Raw genomic sequence first — 10,849 nt, forward strand, 5'->3', positions numbered from 1 at the left:
TTTTTAAATTTTTTTTATAATTTTCATCTTTACAGTCATATTCCATCCCTTCATTGTATCAACCCTTATTTTGTACGTATATAAGTCTTTCTTTCTTTAAAATTTTAGGAGGCACTTTCTTCTGACAGACCAAAATACACCCAAAAATCTAGTGTGTGGCACTCATCTATGCACCAGCCTAATCATATTTGATCATATTCTGGTTTTATTTTGTTTTGTTTTGTTCTGTTTTTATCTTTTTCTGTTTCTTTTTTTTTTCTGTTTCTTTTTTCTTTCTTTCCCTTTCTTTTCCCCTGGTTTCAGGTCTTTTCTGATTTGTTTAGAGTATATTTTCTGGGGACGTTCTTAACCTGTTAGCATTTTGTTCTCTCATTCATCTATTCTCCTCTGGACAAAATGACAAGACAAAAAAAAATCAACTCAACAAAAAGAACAAGAGGTAGTACCGTCTGCCAGGAACCTACTCAACATGGACATTAGTACAAAGTTGGACCTAGAATTCATAAGCATGATTTTAAAGATACTAGCTGGGCTTGAAAAAAGCGTGGAAGTTATTAGAGAAACACTTTCTGGAGAAATAAAAGAACTAAAATCTAACCAAGTTGAAATCAAAAAGGCTATTAATGAGGTGCAATAAAAAATGGAGGCACTAACTGCTAGGATTAAAAGAGAGAATTAGCGATTTCTATATCAGTTAGGGAGGACATTAGGTTTGAGGTTGGTGTTGAGAATAACTACCATGACTTCCAGTGCTTTGACGAAACCTCAGATGCGAGGCCTTCTGGCCAAGCGTCTGCGATTTCATATTTTTGGAGTGTTTGCTGTATCCCTGGGGGTTGCAGCTTTCTATAAGTTTGCTGTGGCCGAACCAAGAAAGAAGGCATATGCAGATTTCTACAGAAATTATGATTCCATGAAAGATTTTGAGGAGATGAAGAAGGCTGGTATCTTTCAGAGTGCAAAGTGGTTTGGGAATGCAAAGAATTTCTTTGGGTTGAGTTCCATTGAAGTCTGTCACTGACCTGTGTTCTGAACTATGAAACACGAATACTGGCTTATGGAATAGTTTGTCTTGATAAATAAACAACTAACAAATTAAAAAAAAAGAGAGAGAATTAGCGATATAGAAGACCAAATGATGGAAAATAAAGAAGCTGAGAAAAACAGAGATAAACAACTACTGGATCACGAGGGCAGAATTTGAGAGATAAGTGATATGATAAGATGAAACAACATTAGAATAATTGGGATCCCAGAAGAAGAAGAAAGAGAGGGGCAGAAGGTATATTGGAGGAAATTATAGCAGAGAACTTCCCTAATGTGGGGAAGGAAAAAGGCATCAAAATCCAGGAGGCACAGAGAACCCCCCCTCAAAATCAATAAAAATAGGTCAACACCCCAACATCTAATAGTAAAACTTACGAGTCTTAGAGACAAAGAGAAAATCTTGAAAGCAGCTCGGGAGAAGAGATATGTAACCTATTATGGTAGAAATATTAGATTGGCCACAGACCTATCCACAGAGACCTGGCAGGCCAGAAAGGACTGGCATGATATCTTCAGAGCACTAAACAAGAAAAATATGCAGCCAAGAATACTATATCCAGCTAGGCTGTCATTGAAAATAGAAGGAGAGAGAAAAAGCTTCCAGGACAAACAAAAACTAAAGGAATTTGCAAACTTGAAACCAGCCCTACAAGAAATATTGAAAGGGGTCCTCTAAGCAAAGAGAGAGCCTAAAAGCAGCATAGACCAGAAAGGAACACAGAAAATATACAGTAACAGTCACCTTACAGGCAATACAATGGTGCTAAATTCATATCTTTCAATAGTTGCCCTGAATGTAAATGGGCTAAATGCCCCAATCAAAAGACACAGGCTATCAGATTGGATTAAAAAACAAGCCCCATTGATATGCTGTCTGCAAGAGACTCATTTTAGACCCAAAGACACCCCCACATTGAAAGTGAGGGGGTGGAAAACCATTTACCATGCTAATGGACACCAAAAGAAAGCTGGGGTGGCAATCCTTGTATCAGACAAATTAAATTTTAAAACAAAGACTGTAATAAGAGATGAGGAAGGACACTATATCCTACTTAAAGGGTCTATCCAATAAGAAGATCTAACAATTGTAAATATCTATGCCCCTAACATGGGAGCAGCCAATTGTATAGGGCAATTAATAACAAAAGCAAAGAAACACATTGACAACAATACAATAATAGTGGGGGACTTTAACAACCCCATCACTGAAATGGACAGATCATCTAAGCAAAAGATCAAAAGGAAATAAAGACTTTAAATGACACACTGGACCAAATGGACTTCACAGACATATTCAGAACATTCCATCCCAAAGCAATAGAATACACATTCTTCTCTAGTGCGCATGGAACATTCTCCAGAATAGATCACATCCTAGGTCACAAACCAAGTCTCAACCAGTACCAGAAGATTGGGATTATTCCCTGCATATTTTCAGACCACAATGCTTTGAAACTAGACATCAATCACAAGAGGAAAGTCAGAAAAAACTCAAATACATGGAGGCTAAAGAGCATCCTACTAAAGAATGAATGGGTCAACCAGGAAATTATAGAAGAATTAAAAAAATTCATGGAAACCAATGAAAATGAAAACACAACTGTTCAAAATCTTTGGGGTACAGCAAAGGCAGTCCTAAGAGGAAAGTATATAGCAATACAAGCCTTTCTCAAGAAACAAGAAAGGTCTCAAATATACAACCTAACCCTACACCTAAAGGAGCTAGAGAAAAAACAGCAAATAAAGCCTAAACCCAGCAGAAGAAGAGAAATAATAAAGACCAGAGCAGAAATCGATGAAATAGAAACCAAAAGAACAGTAGAACAGATCAACGAAACTAGGAGTTGGTTCTTTGAAAGAACTAACAAGATTGATATCCCTCTGGCCAGACTTATCAAAAAGAAAAGAGAAATGACCCCAATCAACAAAATCATGAATGAAAGGGAAAGATCACAACCAACACCAAAGAAATACAAACAATTATAAGAACATATTATGAGCGACTCTATGCCAGCAAATTAGATAACCTGGAAGAAATGGATGCATTCCTAGAGATGTATCAAACACCAAAATTGAACCAGGAAGAAATAGAAAACCTGAACAGACCTATAACCACTAAAGAAATTGAAGCAGTCATCAAAAATCTCCCAACAAACAAAAGCCCAGGGCCAGATGGCTTCCCAGGGGAATTCTACCAAACATTTAAAGAAGAATTAATACCTATTCTCCTGAAACTGTTCCAAAAAATAGAAATGGAAGGAAAACTTCCAAATTCATTTTATGAGGCCACCATTACCTTGATCCCAAAACCAGACAAAGACCCCATCAAAAAGGAGAATTACAGACCAATATCCTTGATGAACATGGATGCAAAAATTCTCACCAAGGCCGCAACCACGATGCCGAAACAAAAGAAGCAGAATCAGCAGCAGCCGCCGCCACCGCAGCAGCCCCTGCTGCCAGAGCGGGAGGAGATTGGAGACAAAGGAGGATGGGAGTCCCATTGGACCACCCAGCCTTCTGGGCCCTCCCCGCATGGCCAATGGAAAGCCTAGTGACCCCAAGTCAGCCCCAAACTGGAATCCACCCACATGTCCACCATCAGTAGAATGGATAAATAAGTTGTTGTGTGTGCATGCAATGGGACACTACACTGCAATGAAAATGAACGAAATCCTGCTACAGGCAACCTGGATGAATCTCACAAACACGATGTTGAGTGAAAGGAGCCAGACAGAAAAGAATGCAGACTCTCTTCACAGAGGTCCTCCAGGATCAAGGGGACCAATGATTCCACCACTGCTGAGTCTCCCACCTCCTCCCCGGGGCAGAGGCCCAATTCGGGGAGGCCTAGGCCCCAGGTGTGGCCCATATGGTCGTAGTTGGTGGGGGGCCAATACTGAACCTCCTTTTCCTGGACCAGGCCATGGGGGTCCTTCCAGGGGAGGCTTTCACAAAGAGCAGAGAAATCCTCGAAGGCTCAAAAGTTGGTCTCTTATCAAAAATACCTGCCCGCCCAAGGATGGCCCCCAAGTTGTGGAAGACAAATCCAACCGCCCTGTCTGCTGACACTTTGCCAAAAAGGGCCACTGTCGATATGAGGACCTCTGTGCCTTCTACCACCCAGGCGTCAATGGACCGCCTCTGTGAGACTGCCTTCCCATCGAGGCTGGAAGGAGCCCTCTGACCTAGCGGCCATATGTTTCCCTGTGGCCCTGTGATGGCTACTGTGAGGCTGTTCCACCCACCACCCTCAGTCAGTGACACCCACCCCCATCCGCCACCTCCCCAATTTGGGGTCCAGAGCTGTGTTTCATCATTGATAGCCAGTGTGTGGGCTTTCTTCTGATCCAGCCTCCAGAGACTCGCCTTCAGGACCCCATCTTTGCTCCCTTCAACTGCCTCCTGGATCCTCTTCCCCCTCGCCAACTGACTGCTGAACAGGAAACCTCTTTGGTGCTGTTTCTTGTGCATCTGTCCCCAGCCCCCGGTACTGCCCTCGATTCCTGAGAGCCCTGGAGCAGTTTCCTACCATTCCCTTCTTCTAGCTGCTTGTTTTAAGTCCTTTTTATGTGACAGCCCGTACCCCCAAAGTTGCCAGTTGCTCTGTGAAACTCACCAGGTTGACCTGGGATCAAGTATGGATGACTGGTGCAGTTACTCCCTGAAAGGCCACTCTCCCTGCTTTTGGATTTTGTAGTTTCTACGTCAGTAGCATGATCCCCACCACTCTGGTCTGTGATCACTGTGCTTTGTGAAACTGTGCATCCCCTCGTACGTAGCCTTTCTCAGTGTCCGTGGCATCTTTGTGACTTCCCAACACTAGAGTAAGTTTTTCTGCCAAAATGAGTGAGGCTCTTGGTGCCCTCTAGACTTTCTACACCTACCAACATGGGAGAAATGTGAAACTTTCCACAAGATTGCCTCCCTGGTCTCCCCATTCTCCTGGTGTCAGTTTTTCTGGGTTTGACACAAGCCCATGAGATGTCCTCTGAAGCCTCTGATGGGCTACCCTATTTGCTCTCCAGCCCACTTTAGTTAGAGTACGTCATTGTGAGGGGACCAGCCCTTTCGTCTGAATTCTGTGACTCTCCACCCGGCCTACCTTTGGGTGGAACCTGGACAGTACTGTCGCCCTCATCTAAGCTTCTTCCCTACATCCCTGGCACTGGTTGTTTTTTGTGAAAATGGCAGTGAACAGGTTCGGTTTTGAACTGGCCCTGAGGAAATGGGTCAGGAGTTGTGTGGGCAAGATGGAAGGATGAGAGCCGTTGGAGAACTGAGAATGAATTTTTTTTTCTTTTTAACAGTTTTTTATATTAGTAATAAATGCAGTGGAAACAAGCAAAAAAAAAAAAAATTCTCACCAAAATACTAGCCAATAGGATCCAAGAGTACATTAAAAGGATTATTCATCATGACCAAGTGGGATTTATCCCTGAGCTGCAAGGTTAGTTCAACATCTGCAAATCAATCAACGTGATACAATACATTAACAAAAGAAAGAACAAGAATCATATGATCCTCTCAATAGATGCAGAAAAGGCATTTGACAAAGTACAGCATCGTTTCTTGATCAAAACTCTTCAGAGTATAGGGATAGAGGGTACATACCTCATATAGGGATAGAGGGTACATACCTCAATATCATAAAAGCCATCTATGAAAAACCTACAGTGAATATCATTCTCAATGGGGAAAAAAATGAGAGGTTTCCCCCTAAGGTCAGGGACGCGGCAGGGATGTCCACTATCACCACTGCTATTCAACATAGTATTAGAAGTCCTAGCCACAGCAATCAGACAACAAAAAGAAATCAAAGGCATCCAAATCAGCAAAGAGGAAGTCAAACTCTCACTCTTTGCAGATGATATGATACTTTATGTAGAAAACCCAAAGACTCCACCCCAAAACTGCTAGAACTCATACAGGAATTCAGTAAAGTGGCAGGATATAAAATCAATGCACAGAAATCAGTGGCATTCCTATACACCAACAAGAAGACAGAAGAGAGATAAATTAAGGAGTCGATCCCATTTACAATTGCACCCAAAACCATAAGATACCTAGGAATAAATCTAACCAAAGAGGCAAAGGATCTGTACTCAGAAAACTACAAAATACTCATGAAAGAAATTGAGGAAGACATAAAGAAATGGAAAAACCTTCCATACTCATGGATTGGAGGAACAAACATTGTGAAGATGTCAATGCTACCTAGAGCAATCTACACATTCAATGCAATCCCCATCAAAATACCATCCACTTTTTTCAAAGACATGGAATAATCCTAAAATTTGTATGGAACCAGAAGAGACCCCGAATAGCCAGAGGAACGTTGAAAAAGAAAAGCAAAGCTGGTGGCATCACAATTCCGGACTTCCACCTCTATTACAAAGCTGTCATCATCAATACAGTATGGTACTGGCACAAAAACAGACACATAGATCAATGGAACAGAATTGAGAGCCCAGAAATGGACCCTCAACTCTATGGTCAATTAATCTTTGACAAAGCAGGAAAGAACGTCCAATGGAAAAAAAGACAGTCTCTTCAACAAATGGTGTTGGGAAACTTGGACAGCCACATGCAGAAGAATGAAACTGGACCATTTCCTTACACCACACACAAAAATAGACTCAAAATGGTTGAAAGACCTAAGTGTGAGACAGGAGTCCATCCAAATCCTAAAGGAGAACACAGGCAGCAACCTCTTCAACCTCAGCCGCAGCAACTTCTTCCTAGAAACATCGCCAAAGGCAAGGGAAGCAAGGGCAAAAATGAACTATTGGGAGTTCATCAAGATAAAAATCTTTTGCATAGCAAAAGAAACAGTCAACAAAACCAAAAGACAACCGACAGAATGGGAGAAGATATTTGCAAATGACATATCAGATAAAGGGCTAGTATCCAAAATCTATAAAGAACTTAGCAAACTCAACACCCAAAGAACAAATAATCCAATCAAGAAATGGGCAGAAGACATGAACAGACATTTCTGCAAAGAAGACATCCAAATGGCCAACAGACACATGAAAAAGTGCTCAACATCGCTTGGCATCAGGGAAATCCAAATCAAAACCTCAATGAGATACCACCTCACACCCGTCAGAATGGCTAAAATTAACATGTCAGGAAACGACAGATGTTGGTGGGGATGCGGAGAAAGGGGAACCCTCCTACACTGTTGGTGGGAATGCAAGCTGGTGCAGCCACTCTGGAAAACAGTATGGAAGTTCCTCAAAAAGTTGAAGATAGAGCTACCCTACGATCCAGCAATTGCACTACTAGGTATTTACCACAAAGATACAAATGTAGGGATCCGAAGGGGTACGTGCACCCCAATGTTTATAGCAGCAATGTCCGCAATAGCCAAACTGTGGAAAGAGCCAAAATCTCCATCGACAGATGAATGGATAAAGAAGAAGTGGTGGTATATATACACAATGGAATATTATGCAGCCATCAAAAGGAATGAGATCTTGCCATTTGCAACGACGTGGAGGGAACTGGAGGGTGTTTTGCTGAGTGAAATAAGTCAATCAGAGAAAGACATGTATCATATGACCTAACTGATATGAGGAATTCTTAATCTCAGGAAACAAATTGAGGGTTGCTGGAGTGGTGGGGGGTGGGAGGGATGGGGTGGATGGGTGATAGACGTTGGGGAGGGTAGGTGCTATGGTGAGCGCTGTGAATTGTGCAAGACTGTTGAATCACAGATCTGTACCTCTGAAACAAATAATGCAATATATGTTAAGAAAAAAAAAGAAGAAGAAGATAGCAGGAGGGGAAGAATGAAGGGGAGTAAGTCGGGTGGGGGGGAGACGAACCATGAGAGACGATGGACTCTGAGAAATAATCTGAGGGCTCTAGAGGGGAGGGGGGTGGGGGGATGGGTTAGCCTGGTGATGGGTATTAAAGAGGGCACATTCTGCGTGGAGCACTGGGTGTTATGCACAAACAATGAATCATGGAACACTACATCAAGAACTAATGATGTAATGTATGGTGATTAACATAACAATGAAAAATTTAAAGAAAAAAAAAAGAAGTTTCCCCTTACCGATATTCCAGAATGGCCCAACCTCTTAAATTTTGTAGTCTTTCCTTTTGTTAAAGACTGGGGCATTAAGTTAATGATGATTTATGTTGTTCGCTAATATTTAGAATCTCTTCTGTGGTAATACCTGTTGTAAAGTAAATCAAATCATGGCTTTGAAAGCTCCCCCAATGTACATGTCAGAAATCATTTTCTACTCCTCTGAATAAAGAACCAGAAAATGAAGAAAATAAAATAAAATAAAATAAATAAAAAGAAGATATAGTCTTTGAACAGAGTCAGTTTGCTTCTTCTATACCATGTAAATAATTAAGAACCACTGAGTCATAAACTTCCTTCAGCTTCATGTAATTTGAAGTTCACATGAATGAGTGATCCTATTAGTCCTGTCTAATTCAGTGTGCACTCACACTTACACCAACAGTTGCCTTCTACCTGCTTGAACCCATGCTTTAAGCTCTCCCATGCATTACCTTAGTTAAGTATACCTTTCATCTGGACTAATTTTATTTGAATAACTACAAAGTTATCTGTCTCTACTACTATACTTCCAATTTCAATACCAACGTGATTGATCTAAGTAGCAATGTCATCTCATGACTGTTCAAGCTTTCATTTACTTCTGCTGACCTCACTCACCCAGGAATTTGCATACCATTATTATAAGAATTTGGGATCCAAAATTTGTTTCCTTTCTTACCTGCCTCTTCTCCTACTAAAATTTAACCTTTTTAGAATTGTCGGTCTCATCCATTTTACTCAGGCCTTCAAGTCCTTCCTAGGCACAAAGTATTCCTTCTTTACTACCTACTTCAATGGTTAGTCTTATTCTTTCCTCTCTACCATCCTTAAAGTTCTTGCCTTCCCACACTCACAAGGAACCCAGCTACCCATTCTCAAACTACTCTCTCCTCAGTGTGGCCATTGTAACTATCAGTGCTAGAGACCAACAGCCTCTCAGGATATGAGTCCAAGTTCAATTCCGGTGGAGGGTCTCTGGCTCTTATGTCAATATCTTTCGCAGCAATTAAATCAGACTTTCAATACATCATTTAACACCTGCAATTTCCCCTTTAATTACCTTTTTCCCCCCCTTTCATAATACACACAATCCTTTCATTTGAAAAATCTTCACTTGAACTGCCTTCTGCTCTTGCTAAGAACTACTCAAATTCTCTCCTTTGTACGCATTTGATTTCTGCCATGGTGGCAAAGTAGTTCTCTGGAATGGCCTTATAGCCAAATATAGTGGGTCACATCTCAGGGTCCATCCTCATTTGCTTCTGATATGCATTTTAGAGTTAAATGAGTTAATTTCTCTTATTTATTGAAGCTTCTCAAAAGACATTTTTTTCTGTTGTTTAGTCTCTACTTTCATCTTTTCTATCTTTTTAGTACCAAGCAGAAATAATAATGTGATTATAATAATAACCACCATACATTCCGTTCTTATGATTTGCATTGCATTTTCAGATAGATATGATTTCATTTAACCCACACATAACTTTAAGAGTGTGCAATGTTATTCCCATTTATAGGTGATAGAATTAAGTTTCAAAGGGGTTAAATAATTTGCCTAAAATCTACTTCAAGGCCTAAGTGTACATTGTCTTCTACCTCTACACTTTCTTCCTAGCCATTCCCATATGTTAAGCACCATTTATAGGCTGATGAAAAACAAATTATTATCTCTAGCCCAGACCTTTACATTGAAGTCAAAACTTGTACACCATCTGCCCACTTGGCATTTCTATTTATCTCAAGGGACCTCAACTTTATAATACTAAACTCCTGATTCTTCTCCTCTGTCTTATCTCAACTTCTTTTACACACAAGAATACAAACTTGTTTCTTCCTCCATTTTCTCTCTCAGCAAATAACATTGCCATTTGTCCAACCATCTGCTCAAGCCAGCCACCTAGACATCACCTTGATTTTTCCTTCTCCTTCATTCCCCTAACCCAAATAATTACCAAGTTCTATTGGTTCTTGTTTCACAGTAAATCTGCCAACTGCCCATTTTGCTCCATCTCCCATGCATTTACCTTAGTGAAGGCCACCTGATCTCTCATTTAGCCTGCTGGGATGGATTTTCAACTGACCTACTCTCTTTCCTTCTTGTCTTCTCCATCTGTCCTCTGCACAAAAGCCAGAATAAGGCTTTACACGTACAACTGATTCTGCCACTTCCTTGTTTAAATGGAAGCAGGTAACTTGGTTTAAATGGGAGTGAACAAACAGCCTCGGGAATTTGTCACCAGTTTGCTTTTAAGTGTCATGTTTCATGTTAAACTTAACAGGTATCACATATTTCACACATAACTGGTGTTTTTGCCAGTCTTTTCTGTATACTGATGTTACTTAGGGAGAAAAGGAATGCCAAATAATAAAGCACCATGATGCTTTGAGATTGTATGCATAAATCATGCTTCATTATAACATCAGTGTAGTTTGGTGTATAATAATATAGTATGCAAACTGAGGGTTCTGGAGGGGAGGGGGTGGGGGGATGGGTTAGCCTGGTGATGGGTATTAAAGAGGGCACATTCTGCGTGGAGCACCGGGTGTTATGCACAAACAATGAATCATGGAACACTACATCAAAAACTAATGATGTAATGTATGGTGATTAACATAACGATAAAAATTATTAAAAAAATAATGTAGTATGCCATAAAATATTGGTGTGTAAATAAATATATAGTCCTTGAATAGTTTCCAACTGGATAACCTAAGTGA

General features: G+C 40.6%; 2 pseudogenes; both read left to right on the plus strand.

The window, feature by feature from the left end:
- Positions 1–739: 739 nt before the first annotated feature.
- Positions 740–1,021, plus strand: LOC148165010 (cytochrome c oxidase subunit 6C pseudogene; annotated as a pseudogene).
- A 2,425-nt stretch (positions 1,022–3,446) lies between these two features.
- Positions 3,447–4,229, plus strand: LOC114214801 (proline-rich protein 3 pseudogene; annotated as a pseudogene).
- Positions 4,230–10,849: the final 6,620 nt, after the last annotated feature.

This window comes from Eumetopias jubatus, unplaced genomic scaffold (genome assembly GCF_037043125.1).
Source record: "Eumetopias jubatus isolate StellerSeaLion01/CBP00866 unplaced genomic scaffold, mEumJub1_p1.0 scaffold_1, whole genome shotgun sequence".
NCBI lineage: Eukaryota > Metazoa > Chordata > Mammalia > Carnivora > Otariidae > Eumetopias > Eumetopias jubatus.